A 15,201-nucleotide genomic window follows, 5' to 3' on the forward strand; every position below is an offset into this window, starting at 1 on the left:
GAGAATTCCAGCCAGCTGTGAAAACACCGTTAAAGAGGCTTTAGTGTTCATTTCACAAATATTTAAAGTTTACTCATTGGAGAAAAAAAAATATGAATTAATGGACTATGCATGGGCTTTTCCTTTTAATATAATATTTCCTTATTGTTCTTCCATGAGCATGGACTTCCAAACTTCTCCATATGTGCCAGGGATGGTCCTTGGAGTTAAACCCTCCTGTGAAACTTGTTCGCAAAGTTCCAAGAACAGAGGCAGTTGATTTTTTTGCAGTGTTCTGGGATGACCATTTGGCTTGTGAAAATTGCACTTTCCCTTCAGAGCCCTTGCCATATCAAATTAGACGTTAAACTTTTACCTCATCACCAAATATAACCTGATGGTCGGGTCCAGCAAAGATGGACCATTGGTTCAGTCTTTGCCCCCCCCCAAGAGAGGGAGAGTTCTTACTGTGAGGGAGAGTTCTTACTGTGGTCCTGGCATCCAAAAGGTTTTTTCTTCTTCAGGATGATTGGATTTCCTGATTAGCATTTTTGGGAATGTCTGTGTGTGTGGTGGACATGGTGATGGCTGTGCAGGTAGATTGAGCTGTGCATACCGTCTCACTGATTGTCATTGCACTGGTTAATAAATTAGCTAGCTCTTAGCTGTGCAAGTTGTGTGATCCAATACCCTTGTCATGTGTCTGCAAAATCCCCTCAGAAGGTTGCCATGACCAGATCCACACACACAGTTGAGGTTGGGGAGGAGCTTTCCAGAAGTTGGATGGAGGTATCGAACGGAAACAGCACGTCAGTATAACAGTCTCTGTGTGAGACCACATGTTGAGACGCTTCACAATTGAACAACGTGGTTGAGAATGTTACAAGAGGACTCTAACCAGGTTAGTTTTGATTGGTCGATCACACTTGCCTTTGTTCTGTCATTACACTGTTATAAAACCATTATTACAATTACATAACACATCCAGACATAGCCAGGATCTCTAAAGACCAGTCAAATTAAAGATAATACTTTCAACCAAAGACTTCAAGCCTCAAACAGACTTCTAATCTCTTGATGCCCCCACAGAAAGGAAAGAGAATACACTAAGATAAATTATATCTCGTAAAATACTGTATACCTGTAGTATATATCTGCTTTGTGTCCCATTTCTTTAGCCTTGTCCTCACAAGAGCTGAGAAATGACTCATTAGGGACAAATCTTTACCGTTGCCAAAATCAAGTCGTACAAGGTTTTAAAAGTAAATGGAGAGGGTGCATGTGTCCATCCTAGCCCCATAGCTTTCTCCCATCTGGAATACATCAGCATATTCATCTTCACGAGCCTCTAAAATCCAAGGTAATATAGAGGAGCATTTCTACCCCTGCATCGATACCTACATCCTCTCCATATATCGAACCATCCATAAGTCATACCTCATGACTGCGTCCGCATCCATGTCCCTATCAGATGTGATTCAAGATGGGATTATTTCTGTCCATATCCTTGACCTCAGCGCATATAGCCCCAATATGTCATCTAGTGTGCTTATATAAGTAATGTTTATGGACCAGCGGTAAATTACTGAGCCATCATACCAGAGGAATGCTGAACCTTTCCGGACTTCTGTTACTGGATACTAGCGACACCGGGTCATAGTGGAGTCTGGGGATTATCTTGGCTTGGTCCCACCATTTCCATTCCAAATAATGTGGGACTAATGGTAGTGATGGAATTCCCTCCTGCCAGCTCCTGGTCCTGGGAGGGAAGAGAGGGACAACATGGCTGTCAGCGTTGAGGGCTATTCCAGAGGCCCTGAGCAGGTCCAATGTTTTGCTTCGCTGTGGCTGATGATCCCAAGGATAACACCAAATGTTCAGTTATCATGACCAATATAGGGTTTGGAAATGTTTGTGGGTGTGTTGGTGATTAAGAAGGAAGTTAACTGAGGTGTGTTTCTAAACTATACAGCAGGTGAATCAGTAACAACATAATTGTAACTGATGTTAAATAGCAGGTTGCTGCGGTCAGCATCATTCATGATTACTTCAGCATGTCTGGGTTAGGAGCCACAGTGTTCCAGCAACATCTCCAATTAATGCACTGCTCACAGCAACAGTGCACTCAGGAGGACAAAGCTCTGTTGTTCAGCGGACACCCCAAACTGTGTATGTGCCTTTTCCATCAACCAGTCAGAGAGACCGTAACCCCTCCAATCACATGCAGACATCTCTGTAACCAGGAAGTTCCGACTGATAATCACAGCCACATACTTGCTGGACTTTAAAGGGATGAAGAAAGGAGGAGAGTTCTGCCTGATCTCACTGTGTGTTCTGTGGAGTTATCCAAGTCTTGGTGCCCACACTGCATCAAGAGATAGCCACCAGTCTCGTATAAAGGCTGGCGATTAACTGACTGGCTGTGATTGCTGGGAATGTTTGTGCCTGTTTCAAAGACAAGGATTCCTCTTTTGGACAACTGCATGCTTTGTATCAGAGAACATAACCTACCAGGATAAAACTGTACAAATCTGTAATCCTGTAGCGAACTATATAGTAAGTATTGATAGGGTTCCACCTTCGGTCTCATCGCACCTTTCACAGCCTGGAGTGACATATTATATTACCTTCTCTTCATTTCACCATTACATCCCTTTCTGTGTTTGGGCAGGGACTTCATGTGTGAAGCTGCCATGAGAATGGCTGGGGAGGAAGTGACTTTTCATAAGTGAAGGGTGACCTTGTCATCATCAGAGAGTAGCGTGACGCATGCTCCTTCAGGCAGACTGCAGTCTGCAGTACTGGGGCACAGCTGGCCTCTGTCTCTCCTCTGGTGGTTCTACACACAGCTCCCGCCGTCAAAAACTGCACTTACGTAACTCTGCATCCTCAGAGGAAAGGAGAGACAGAGAGAGTGAGAGAAAGTGAAAGGGGAGCAGAAGAAAAGATAAAGATAAGGCTTTGTTCACAAGTTGGCCACCCAGAGGAAGATCAAAGCATTCACCTATTGATTCCCAGAGGATTTGACTGCTGCATTTCGGAGCTATTTTCTGACATATCTGTTCTAATAATGCTTTTCTGAAGGGTCAGATGGGGTTAGTATATAAAACAGGTAATTGAATAAGTGATATTCCTGCAAATAACTCAATAATCTTGCAACATAGTGCAGCTATAAAACTGTGAATGGTTTATGTCTCCGGTATTAAATGTGCATTGAGATATCACTTAAGCAATTGTTGGACCCCTACCAAGCATTTCCTGTGAATACCGATACAATAATATGAAGCTTAAGTAAGGTCATATATATATGGTCACTAAAAAAGTTTTGAAGTGACCTTCTTTACAATTTTTATTGGGACTAAAAGATTGTATTTAAAGGGTAATAATTCTATTTGGCAGATTTTCTCATTGCAACCTGGATGTATTCCAAAAAGGAAATCACCAAAGATCCACTATTCATTGAAAGTAGTCAAAGTCATTCTGATTGAATTCCAGCATTTTCTTCGCCCACAGAGGAGCCAGAAGTTTGATCTTTACTAATTGATATATCCCCGCTCTGCACATGAATCATAGAAGCCCATACCTTGGGCCAATTTAGCTGTTCCACTCGCTGAGTTTTAATTGAGTCCACATTAAAATGTACTTATAAAATAATAATGGGCTCCCATGCAAATGAACCTATGCTGATATTGCCGTTGCAAAATTTGCATATCCACAAGCAGTCTGGGACTTCAGAAATCAATATAGATGATTAATAATATATGGGCTACAGGAATAATTTAATTCATTTGATGCAAGGACTCACTCAGCCTTGGCAAACGAAAGGTGCAATTTCGACACAATCCAATTTAATACAAGTTGCTTGGATTGCAGTTTCAATTACCGGGATTGAAATAATAATGTGTGTTAAAAATTATACTTTCAAATATATGTTATTTAATTTCATTTCATTGAATACATTTAAGGATGAATCCCCTTTGTTCCGACATTAACATATTGCACCAAATTGCTAAATTAAACTGGTCCTTCATTTATTACATGCCTATTTGAATATACAGATTGTCTGAGTTCAAATGTTCAGATAGATAGGGAGTTGTCACTAAATATTCCAGCACAGTCACAGTACTATTACATGTAAACACATTACATTTTAAACACTACAACATTATTTTCAACATGAAGTAATTCATACAGTTACAGGAGTGAAGAGCTAGAATCTATCAAATCAGAAGTCAGGTCAGATGATAATCTATTCATTTACTAAGTACCTGTAACAGACACCCGAAATATTCATGAAAAGCAGCACAGGGATTTAAATAAGTCTCCTTATTGATCAAATGTCAACTAGAGAGATACATAGAAGGCAAGTGGGCCATTTTGAAAATGTGTTGTGATAACAACCTATTAACCCACTACCTACAAATCTCAGCCCATGCCACCTGTACAGCCCTGGTACAGCAGGCACATACCATCCTGTTATTTGTCTCAAGAAACATTTTCAAGTCTACACATTAAGATTCAGCTTGCGTAATAAATTAATGGCATTCATTTGAAACTCCTTGGTGAGTTGGTAAAGTCTCGGACTGCTGAGATGAAATTATGGGCATTATGTTCTTGACATCGTACTACATCTTGGGCATTGCCAAGGCATTGTCAACAATGCCCTGATTCCGGTCTTGCCCATAATGAATGCACTCCAATATGTAATGACTGAGTAATCGCATTATTTGCAGCATCTACTTTATGCCGATGGAGGTCTGCATCTGTGGTCCTTTAGTAATTGCTAGACCGGGAAGCGAAGGAGGAGGATTTGCATCAGCACAGGGGAGTTGCATTGCAAATGATTATGCTGAATTGTTTTTGCGACAGGAATGTCCAATCCAATAAAGTTAATGATCTTGAAAGACATGGGGTGGAAAAAAATCTATTAAAATGTAGATGTTTGCCGTCCAATAGATTTGGTGGTGGTGTAGGAATTATGTCAATGTAATTAAGGTTTTAACTTTTTAGCACTTCTTTGTATTACTCCTGCCACTGTAAGGAGCCAAGACTGCGAAGGACACCCAAAATAAATACATGCAGTCACATTGAAAAGTGTGTCTAATTTTCTATTTCTCCCCAACCTATTTTAAAGAAAAAGGTGAATGAATAAATCTCCTTGTGGGAATATTTGAATGGTCTATATAGCATAAGCTGGATCAGATCAGATAAGCAAATACACTGATCACACCTTGGTCTTCAAGACCTAGATACCAGGGCTTGAAATCAAGGCCCCGTACAGTATACTGCCATAGAAACCCATAGTTACTCTGTTCCTCCAGCAGAATACACAGTGGTCTACCCTGCCAATACTCTTGTGGTTTAACCTCATAACTGCCACATAACGAACTATCGCATTTTGTTGTTTTCACATTTCATTATACTGGCTCTATGATTACCAGGTAAAACAAATTATGTGTTTTATTGGCAGCAGATAAATCTTGGTCTCAATTTGTTGTAATGAACCGTGTAATTTTTAAGCTGTGCCTACATATTGGGTCTTTTAACGTGTATCATTAGTGGGGTTTTATATTAGATATACATTCTGTGGCTTAATTTGGTCTCTCAGGAGCACTTGTAATGATGCAGCTGCTTGAGCTGGGATACGGGACACCTTTAATTTATTTATTTTAAATGTTGTGAGTAATTGAGTTCTTGATATGTGAGGCAACCTTGCTGGTAGGGTCGGATCCTCTGAAAAATGCATTCATTCCGCAGCTCAATCTGTTGAGGAAATTAATAAGGGAAGCTTAGAGAGTTAAAGGAAAAAGCAAAAATGTTCTGCATTCTTCAGTGTGGCCTTGTGTAGTTAAAAATGACAGCAGTATGATACCATGACAGTTTACTATCTCTGAATGACTATTTATTAGAGACAATCAAATTGTTCCTATGCCACTCAGACTGTAATGATGCAAATCCGCTGGGTCAATAACAGATGATAAAAACATTTGGTAAGAGAGGTTGGGAAGCATACATTATTTACCTCCCCTGAGCCAAGGATAATACTTGATATCCTTACATTCCAATTGATGTGTGCTCTGTGGTTGAAGGAAAAAACACAACTGAAAAACAAGCAGAAATTACAGAATTCCATGCAATGAAAGTATGCTTGAGGATCAATAAGGCTTTTCCATGTCAACCTGAGAAGCTTACACTTTGTTTACTGAGGCATAGACATTGTACATCATATTAAAATCATATCCCAAAATGTATATATTTTGATCTCCTCTCTGTCTTAACCTCTTTGTTTCAGTACATAGTACAGATTCCTCCCCTCTTTGACCCTGGTTACATGCATCATCACTGCTCTCCGACACTCTCAAACCCACATCCTTGAAACACCAGAGCAGAGCAACCTGCTTCCACAGTGAGCAAAACCATCCTCGACCTTAACACAATCACATCCGTGGCGCTACAGGCTGTTTCTCAGCAAAAACTTTATCTTCCTCCTGCTTGACCACGGCGCGGAGAGGATGCCTCGGCACGGTGGATCCGCCGGGAGTTGGCTTTGGACCTGGGCCCAGATCAATGTGACCTACATTCAAATGCGAATTAGAGGGCTGTCAGTGGGAAAAGACACTCTGTAAATGAGCTTAGACAGCGTGAGGACCCTGGAGGATGTGAGAACCAGGGCCTCGCCTCCGTCTGAGCACTTTAATGAGTTCCAAATGGACGACCGGGCCTCGGCGCTGGGTTCCGCGCCCCTCCACACCCTTCCTGCCAGCCCACGTCCATTGCTCTGGGACGGCCAACCCCGATAGGTGAGAAGGAAAGTATGGGGCCCTGGATTTGGGTACAGGCCTGGACAGCTGGAGGCACCTTCCAGGGGTGCTAGATTCAACTAGCTCTCACAGTCTCACATCAGAATTAGACTTTCATCCATGTTTCTCAAACTTCAAATTTCGAGGTTGTTGCAAACTTCAAATTTCAAAGTGTTTAAGGTTAAGTTTAGGCATTCACTCAGAATTTTAAGGTTAAGGTTAAGTTTAGGCATTAACTCCGACATCTTAAGGTTAGGCATTAACTCCGTAATCTTAAGGTTAGGCATTAACTCTGAATGGTTAAGGTAAGGGTTAAGGTTTTGGATAGGCTTTAAACATAAATCTCAAAAATAACTTTCTACCGCTGGATTTGAACTTGCAACCTTTGGAATCAGAGGCAGATGCTTACCCATCCGCCATCCCCGTCCACAACACCTTGAATGTAACTGTTTCCCCTAGTGGCCGGTTTCCATGTCATCTCCCAAAGTCCTCAGACATGGATGGATGTCAAATACTGACTTGCATCACGGTTGACCTGGCTGGCTAGATTACCTGTAGTCCCAGAGTGCTGAAAGTTGACCAACTGGACCAATCATTATGAATGACAGGAGGCTGGTGGGAAACACCTAACTACCCTGTTGGTAGTTTTGTCACATTTAGCTGATCTACCTACAGTATAACACTTTGTATTTAGACTGTTCAACAACAACCTATTTAATCCACTGTTAATAGCTTTGGAAGCCAAAATAGATTTTTACTAGACTGCTCTGAATAAACACAGCTTAATTTTAATTTTCAATTTAGCTATACAGTATCTTGCCATTAGCCAGTTTGCTAGCCAAATCGCTAGTGATGCAACAGCAAAACTAGTCACTACAAGACTACAATAGTTACAATCGATAGCGCAAAGTCCATAAACAAAAATCAGACAATGCAAAACATTACCGCTAACGGTTTCAGATGCTCTATTTACTATAACACTGTGCGTTATCTCCTTGCACAGGCACATCAACAGCCTGGCCCCAGAGCAACCACTCTCAACACTAGCCTCCTATTCAGTCTGGCTGACCTGGGTGAGAGAGGGAGGTTTAGTGAGTTGTTGTCCAGAACCCAGAAGGATTGTGGGAGCAGAGGGTGAGCAGAGGAGCATGTGAGGCAGAGGTAATTAGAATGCTGATTTTGCATGTAATCAGATCTCACACACAGACACAGTGGCCTCTTCCTATACATTAGGTGTGTGTGCAGTTCATATGGGATTGCAGGGGGCTTTTGATTGTCTTCAACACAGCATATGCTAATTGTTGATTGTCTTCAATATTATATGCTAATGGTTGGGAATTAGCATAATTCATTAACATTTGGGCCCTAATTACACAATGAAAAAAGCCGATCCCTGAAACAGTGTTATGTGCTTTGACTTCCTAATGTTTGATACAATTAATGCTGTTCCTATTTGCATACGACTAAGGATCTTGAAATATTAAAAGTGTTGTTCAGTGAAATTCATGATTAGTCCCTAATCAAGTGTTTTTTCTTCCTTTTTTAAAGATGTTACTTTGTTGCCCCTCAGGTAAGAGGAAGAAAATCTGCTGCTTGGGTTTATTTACACATTTATAACCTAAAATACTTTCCTAAAATGCAAATGACGAGGATCACAAAATCTGTGTCTGCAATTAACTAGTGCATCAGTTTTGGAGGAGATTTAGAGAAACAAATTAATGGAGATTACTTTATATGTTTGATATGTAAGTCTGTATTCTCTTTGATGTCTCCTGTTTAGCTCTTATTAATGAGACTCACAAAGAGAAAAACAATTGCCTTAATTTCATCATAATTGTAGTCATGGACCTATCATAATAGCTAGTTGCCTACCACGTATGGCCTCTTCAATCACTAGTAATGCATAATAGCCCAATGGCATTCTCCATACCATATCCACAGACATTTTGGACGGTGTGCATTCCCCCCTTTCATCTCTGTTGTCACATCCACTTTACATTTGAATACACAGTTGCTTATGCCAACTCTGCATTGCATTACAAACATACGCTCCCCATGACAAGCTAGTCCTCTGACAACAGTAAATGCTGCTTGGTTTCTGCTTTCTCTGCGAGGCACCTGGGCCTGACAAGGACAGGATTCCAGGGCCACAGAGAGGGGCCCCATGGGGTGGGCGGGGGGCAACTTGGAGGTAATTGAATAGAGGCTCTGTGAATGCTCCTCATCCAGAGGCCCCCCAGGAGAGGGAAGGGGGAAAGAATGAGAGTTTTAATGAATGGAGACTGTCATTAAAATGAGAACTATTTCCTCTGAGATCACTTCCAATTTAAATGCAGGGGAAAAAAGAAAAGCCGTAATTGAAAGATCTTGAATTTTTCTGCCATTCAAACTGTAAATTTGAATCTCAGCGAAAAGGAAAAAATTGTTTGTAGCTACGCTGACTAGTTCCAATTACTTCTCTTTCTCTGTGTTTAAGCCGTGTGGGATCTCAACTGCGAGTGCTCATACGTTTAACCCCTCAACCAGAGCAGACAGTTGAATGTGTTTGCTTTGAAACAAACGAAGTCAAAGGCAAAGTGGAATCAATGAAACATTTTGGAAATTGATTAAAATAAGTAATAAGACCTTTTGGACTCACGTTGGAATAGCGTTAGTCAAAATCCTCCAGGTCACTGAGGTTGATTACTGTAGAGGTGTTGTTCATTGGCAGCACACTTAGAGGAAACACTGTGAATTTAAAGCATGCCAGTTGATCCCACCTCAGTGTGCGTGCGTGCGTGTGTGTGTGCGTGTGTGCGTGTGTGCGTGTGTGCGTGTGTGCGTGTATGTGATGGGAAACAGCACCCCCAGTACTCTTGGTCTTGTAGAGTTCAGGTTGAGCTCTGATTCTTATCATGCAAGAAAGTGCATGGCTGATGGCCATTACCTTGCCTCTAGTGGCTCACAGCTGTGTTCAGAGTTAGCATGACATTTTCAAGTAGTTTAATGAATTGAAAGAAACTCATTTAGTGTGTAATGTTTATGGAACTGCTAAATGAAACCCATTATGAGCCATATTATAATAGTGTCACACTTGAGGGAGAGACCATTAAACGCCATGTATCTGAAGTCCCAACTCTCCCACACAAGGGCCAGGGTAAGGCTGTCAGTTACTACCCTATGGATTTATAAATGTTTTAATAACGAAACAGAATAAAGAGATGCTTAGGTGAAGAAGTAACAACAGTACTTTACTTAGGTAGATGTCAGTTGAGTGGCATTTTAACCCCATACTGTGATAAATACACTCTGCACTCGAGCGTGTCACACAAATGGAAGCAACAACACAAAGCAACAACAGAAACAAACTCCTGGCAAATCTTCATTCACTGTGCTATTCCCACAATGGAGTCGGGAGCTGCATATGTATCAAAGAAATTAGTGATCATAATATAATTCTTATTGGTCTCAACAGAAACGCCACAACCATCTTGCAGATTACTCCTTGATGAGGAAAACACAATTAAAATGTCAACTCGGTTTTATTAGATTCTGCCCACCCTGCATGGTTTAGCAGCCCCCTGAGTCCTCAATGCACAGTCGATGGATGGCATAGAAAGGTGATACCAACGTTGGTTGATTGTTAACGAAGAAGTAGCACTTATCGTCTCATTAACTGCCTCAAGTGTAGCCTGTCTTACACCCAAATGTTTTGAGTTTCTCCGCTGGATCCAATCCATTCAAAGGTTGGAATTCAATCCAACCTGCCATTGCAATGTTTACACTGTGTCTTTGTTTAGGAACTACAGTGAGGGAAAAAAGTATTTGATCCCCTGCTGATTTTGTACGTTTGCCCACTGATAAAGAAATTATCGGTCTATAATTTTAATGGTAGGCTTATTTGAACAGTGCGAGACAGAATAACAAAACAAAAATCCAGAAAACGCATTTCAAAAATGTTATAAATTGATTTGTATTTTAATGAGGGAAATAAGTATTTTACCCCCTCTCAATCAGAAGGATTTCTGGCTCGCAGGTGTCTTTTATTCAGGTAACGAGCTGAGATTAGGAGCACACTCTTAAAGGGAGTGCTCCTAATCGCAGCTTGTTACCTGAATAAAAGACACCTGTCCACAGAAGCAATCAATCAATCAGATTCCAAACTCTCCACCATGGCCAAGACCAAAGAGCTCTCCAAGGATGTCAGGGACAAGATTGTAGACCTACACAAGGCTGGAATGGGCTACAAGTCCATCACCAAGCAGCTTGGTGAGAAGGTGACAACAGTTGGTGCGATTATTCGCAAATGGAAGAAACACAAAGAACTGTCAATCTCCCTCGGCCTGGGGCTCCATGCAAGATCTCACCTCGTGGAGTTGCAATGATCATGAGAACGGTGAGGAATCAGATCAGAACTACACGGGAGGATCTTGTTAATGATCTCAAGGCAGCTGGGACCATAGTCACCAAGAAAACAATTGGTAACACACTACGCCGTGAAGGACTGAAATCCTGCAGCGCCCGCAAGGTCCCCCTGCTCAAGAAAGCACATATACAGGCCCGTCTGAAGTTTGCCAATGAACATCTGAATGATTCAGAGGAGAAGTGTTGTGGTCAGATGAGACCAAAATCGAGCTCTTTGGCATCAACTCAACTCGCCGTGTTTGGAGGAGGAGGAATGCTGCCTATGACCCCAAGAACACCATCCCCACCGTCAAACATGGAGGTGGAAACATTATGCTTTGGGGGTGTTTTTCTGCTAAGGGGACAGGACAACTTCACCGCATCAAAGGGACGATGGATGGGGCCATGTACCATCAAATCTTGGGTGAGAACCTCCTTCCCTCAGCCAGGGCATTGAAAATGGGTCGTGTATGGGTATTCCAGCATGACAATGACCCAAAACACACGGCCAAGGCAACAAAGGAGTGGCTCAAGAAGAAGCACATTAAGGTCCTGGAGTGGCCTAGCCAGTCTCCAGACCTTAATCCCATAGAAAATCTGTGGAGGGAGCTGAAGGTTCGAGTTGCCAAACGTCAGCCTCGAAACCTTAATGACTTGGAGAAGATCTGCAAAGAGGAGTGGAACAAAATCCCTCCTGAGATGTGTGCAAACCTGGTGGCCAACTACAAGAAACGTCTGACCTCTGTGATTGCCAACAAGGGTTTTGCCACCAAGTACTAAGTCATGTTTTGCAGAGGGGTCAAATACTTATTTCCCTCATTAAAATGCAAATCAATTTATAACATTTTTGACATGCGCTTTTCTGGATTTTCTTGTTGTTATTCTGTCTCTCACTGTTCAAATAAACCTACCATTAAAATTATAGACTGATCATGTCTTTGTCAGTGGGCAAACGTACAAAATCAGCAGGGGATCAAATACTTTTTTCCCTCACTGTACTGTCCGTACACACACTCTCTTTTCTGTCGGTGAGACGGCCAAGGAGGTAGGCTGGCCTTCACACCTGCATCTCCTATTGTAAGACAAACACAGAGTAAACTATGCTGCCCCTTCATGGTTGCGTCTGCCCTTATTTAAATATATAGGTCAAAAATGTAACACATGTAATTAGTTTTGAGAATATTTCCCCATTAAAATATGTTCTTGAAATAGCTTCCCATCTCTTGTCTTTCCCATCGTGTTCTGCTTTAATTTTAAGCTTAAAATTACATTAATTATGCATTTTGGAACTTTGCGCTGTAAAAGAGGAATTTGTTTTGTTATATTTGATGGATGACAGTGATGCTGTAGAAAATATATATATATAAAAGAGGGAATATATATATTTTTAATGGAGTTTAGCAATAGGTCTCTGGTGTGCTCATTAGAATGACCCGTTTGACTTATTTTACAGCCATTGGTAATTAGTATCTCCAGGAGTTATATCCCTTTGACTTCTTTTTGTTACACGTTAACTTTGGTGTTGCTTGCTCTGGGATGGCGGTTGAATCCGTAAAAAGACAGCAGTAGTAAAACTAATAAAACCGTAGGGTTCCTTCTGGAGAAGTTTAATACTTTCAGAGATATGATAATTCCTTTTACTTCAAAGCAGCCATTAAAAATACCATTTCCTCAGCCTTGATGGAATTGTGGGAGTCTGTTGCTGGTATTTGATGTTGCTAGTATTTGACCGGGAAAGGGGGTATTTGGGCTTGATTTCATTAGTTCTTTAGGGGCCATGTGTATACAATAAATAATAAACACTGATAGCAAAGGAAGGGATCACAAACTCTCATCGGCAACTAAAAACTAATGTTATTAAATATTTTGAAGGGAAACACTTTGGGTTAGTGTTACTTTGGAATAATATGAATGCAAACCAAGAGGTACGTTGAGAAAACAAACACTACATCATTGTCAAAAGCTATTATATCGCCAATACATTTTCAATGACATTCTCAAGGGGCATAGTCAGTTATAGTATATATAGGGGGTCTTGCAACATTTCAGAGGTTCAACATTTCAGCCAGCAAAATTAGGAATGGAATGAAAATACGAGAGAAGTCAACTTCTCAAAGTGCTCATCAAGAGCCAATGAGATCTGTCCAGACTCCGTTCCAGTGTTGTTTTTTATTTCCTGCGCCTTTACTGCCCATCTAATGGCTTATTTATTACATTCATTCTTTATAAGGCTGTTCCTGTGTGGCCTAATTATGGTTAGCGCTACTTTGGAATTCCACAATAATGATGAGCTTCGTTGTTTTAATAAGAGTCTTGGCCAGGCTGGAGCTCTGGTACATCTTCACAGTTCCCAGAGGGGATTTTTTAAGGGCAGCACCAATAGTGGACAGATGGAATTCGAGCATAGCATTGGTAAATATTTTGACAGTAGAGGTGTCTACTAGAATTTCATAGTGTCTCTTATTGCAAAACCACAAAATGGGATTAACCCGCCAACCTTCATATTATGCTATATTTACTATTCATAATGCCAAAGTAAACATGTCTGGTATAGACAGTCTAGTTAGTGACATACTAAACAGTGTATTTAGTAATAGACGTAAGCTAGCCAACATCATAGCGGTATAGGCCTACCTATTTACATGCACTCAAATGCGATATTATCTAATCAACTACTTTTGACAAGGCCACATTCTTTAGAAAGGTAATCTTGTAGTGGATAATGGCCAGTTCTGTCTGTCTAGTGAACAGTTGCCCCAGAATAATTTGTGCCCTCTATACTGTTGCTGTGGATTTGTAATTGCCCTGCTCTTGAGACATCTTAGAAAGCTCTGATGGACTCAGTTATGTTACTGAAGCCATATGAACGGTCCCCTACGCAATCACACACCAGTCTCATCACGTCACCACGTATCATTAACGTTTTACCCAAAAGGCCTAACATTTATTTTAAATAAAGGATCAATAACAAATATCAACCTGTTGTATTATTATGAATATTCATGTTTGGATAATTAACTATGAATTGTGTGCTCTGCCACATGTAATGACTTTTGTTCCGTTTTTTGTTGTTGTTCCAAATCGTTCTTCCCAGGACCATCAAGCTAAGTACCTGATCTCATAGATATATCTATCCCACAAGTGATGAGTTTAAATGTACTTTTTCTCTATTATTGTCAATGTCCACTTGGACTCACATTACACCGAACTGCAGAACACATTAAGAGGGAGAACGGTTGTTCTATACAGCGAAAGGTTTCAGTAACCTTTCACATCTGACTGGCGAAAAAAGAGTGATGTCTTATGCAGATGTGCTCCTGATTACTCATCATCTGCACGTCATCACCTTGAATTAGCAGGCTAAGCCTGACATGCACAAACCCTGGATTACAGGGATGGCTGAAACCTCTACGACTGCGTGTTGTCTTTTTCTGCAATACACAGTTACACGCGAACGCTCCCTTCAATGCATTGTCTTTCCAAGATATGTCTCACAGTCCACTGTAAATCTTCCATGATACAATCAATTCTCATCCGTGATCAGTGAGGTATTGCTGTCCAGAAATTCCTGACTTGGACTTTGTTTCTTGTTTTTGGCAGGTGCCAGTGTTTCTTATTCTGTTGAGATCATTAAATCATTAAAGGTATTAGTTGCTTTACCTCTATCTCCCCCATCCTCATTAGGCATGCAGAATCCATTTGTTTATCAAGCAGCTAAGGGAGCAGAGGAGAGCACACCCAAGCTGGGGATTGATTTATTAACACTGATTTCTGCCTGTGAGACCATCATGATGACGATCATGGTGCTTCAGGAATTTCAATGGAAAGAAGAACCAGAGATCTGTATAGCTATAATGATGAGATGCTCATGTCTCTGCCCTAACAATGGGAGTCGTTGTCACATAGGCGGGAAGGCAGGCGACAAGCTTATGTCCAAAATAAGACCATGAAACGTTCTGGAAGAACCGGCTTTGCTAGAACATTTGCCATGTTCGAGTAGTAATTTAATGGAGGCAGTCCAAATCTATCACCGATGGGA

Source organism: Coregonus clupeaformis, chromosome 3, assembly GCF_020615455.1.
Source record: "Coregonus clupeaformis isolate EN_2021a chromosome 3, ASM2061545v1, whole genome shotgun sequence".
NCBI lineage: Eukaryota > Metazoa > Chordata > Actinopteri > Salmoniformes > Salmonidae > Coregonus > Coregonus clupeaformis.